Source organism: Chiloscyllium plagiosum, chromosome 16 (assembly GCF_004010195.1).
Source record: "Chiloscyllium plagiosum isolate BGI_BamShark_2017 chromosome 16, ASM401019v2, whole genome shotgun sequence".
Taxonomy (NCBI): domain Eukaryota; kingdom Metazoa; phylum Chordata; class Chondrichthyes; order Orectolobiformes; family Hemiscylliidae; genus Chiloscyllium; species Chiloscyllium plagiosum.
This window is the reverse complement of record NC_057725.1, coordinates 70,268,253-70,270,705: the sequence shown is the minus strand read 5'-3', so window position 1 is coordinate 70,270,705 and position 2,453 is coordinate 70,268,253.

The following is a 2,453-nucleotide window of genomic DNA, read 5'->3' as shown; positions in this document are numbered from 1 at the left end:
GGGTATGTTCTTTACTCAGCGAGTCGTGAGTTCATGGAATTCCCTGCCAGTAGCAGTGGTGGACTCTTCCTCATTATGGGCATTTAAGCGGGCATTGGGTAGGCATATGGAGGATAGTGGGCTAGTGTAGGTTAGGTGGGCTTGGATCGGCGCAACATCGAGGGCCGAAGGGCCTGTACTGCGCTGTATTCTTCTATGTTCTATGTTCTATGTTCTATAAAGATACAATCTCCTCTTGCATTGGCTTCAAAGTGATGTTTTCACCTTCTTTAAACTGACAGGATAACTCGGTTGCGTTCATTTTCTCTGAACCCATTAACCACATCAATACACACAAAGGGAACCTCACACCAAGAGGAACGGGTGGTTGTGGTGAATTAACCGGAGTTATGTGTGAGTCAGCATAAACATTGAGCATCTAAGGCTAAGCACCACCAGATCCACGGTCATTTCCTACTTCATGCCGCCCAGTCTTTGCCTTTCACTTTTATTTCACAGGAGGCTTCACAGGAGGCTCCCAAGCACTGAGGATGTCACCTAGACCGGGCACGAAACGTTTGCAACACAAATTTCCAGATCGGCGAACAGAACCACAACAACGAGCACCCGAGCTACAAATCTTCTCCCAAACTTTGAACACCTACGGGCAAGAGACGCTAAAACAAGTCAGGAAATGGGAATCCTGTGCCAACCGCCTAAGCGCCACATACGAACAATTCCGGTTCCTGCATGAATGCCGAAAGAATCGAATCCTTCCACCATGTGTCAGATACAGACCGCCAGTCAACAACCCACAAGCCAGGGAAACAGCCAGACAGAACGGATTCAGGATGATTCAGGTAATGATTACAGACGCTCACAATAGACTTCACAAATACAGACAAGACATTGCGCGCCAAAAATCGTTAATTTCAAAAACCACCAATCAGGAATGGACCTGGATCATAGGACAGAACAGGACAACACACCGGAAAAAAAGGCACTACAAGAAAAAATGGCCAAACTAACACACAACAGAGAGGACACCACAACACACACCTCTCCCACAGGCAGCTCACAGACACGGAAAGAACAATACTGGCCAAGGGAATCAACTACGACCACAGGGACGCCAAGACAGCAAACTTCCTAGCAGCACTAGAATGCACACTCAGGAACAATGGACTGACAGAAGAGACACAACAAACAGTGAGACAAAGTACCGTACCTCTGATAACAATGAAAAGACGAACACATAACCTCAACACCAAGGAGAGGGAAGCACTAAAATCACTAAGAAACGATAAGAACATAATCATACTCCCAGCAGACAAAGGCAGAATGACGGTCATCCTGGACAAAGCAGACTACATCCAAAAAGTGCAACAACTACTTGCACATACCAACACCTACCAAAAGAGGGAGTTTGACCCCACCCCACAGCTCACCAATAGGATAAACAACACACTGAGGAACCTCCAAAAAAGCGGACAGATAACCAGGTTTGACCTACAAGAATGAAACCTGAAAGCAACAACATCCCCAGATTCTATGGACTACCGAAAGTGCACAAACCAGACATCCCAGTCAGACCCATAGTATCACTACCAGGGACACCATCACACAAACTGGCTAAAGAACTACAGCAGAAACTGAAACACAGCAGTGAGCGGCGCGAGCTGGGCGGAAGTGAGGTTGGAGCGCAGAGCTGGTCGGGAAGGTAAGTGATTGATATTTGAGTGGGTGTGTTCTAGGAAGGATATCGTGGAAATATGGAACTTTTTCAAGGAACAGATACGACGTGTCCTTGATATGTATGTACCTGTCAGGCAGGAAAGAAATGGTCGTGTGAGGGAACCTTGGTTGACGAGGGAGGTTGAATGTCTAGTAAAGAGGAAGAAGGAGGCTTACATAAGGTTGAGGAAACAAGGTTCCGACAGAGCATTGGAGGGATACAGGATAACCAGAAGGGACCTGAAGAAAGGGATTAGGAGAGCTAAGAGAGGGCATGAAAAATCTTTGGCGGGTAGGATCAAGGATAACCCAAAGGCATTTTATGCGTATGTGAGAAACATGAGATTGACGAGAACTAGGGTAGGTCCGATCAAGGACAGTAGTGGGAGACTGTGTATTGAGTCAGAAGAGATAGGAGAGGTCTTGAATGAGTACTTTTCTTCAGTATTTACCAACGAGAGGGACCGTTTTGTTGAAGAGGAGAGTGTGAAACGGACTGGTAAGCTAGAGGAGATACTTGTTAGGAAGGAAGATGTGTTGGACATTTTGAACAACTTGAGGATAGACAAGTCCCCCGGGCCTGACGGGATATATCCTAGGATTATGTGGGAAGCAAGAGAGGAAATTATAGAGCCGTTGGCAATGATCTTTTCGTCTTCACTGACACCGGGGGTGGTACCAGGGGACTGGAGAGTAGCGAATGTTGTGCCCCTGTTCAAAAAAGGGAATAAGGATAACCC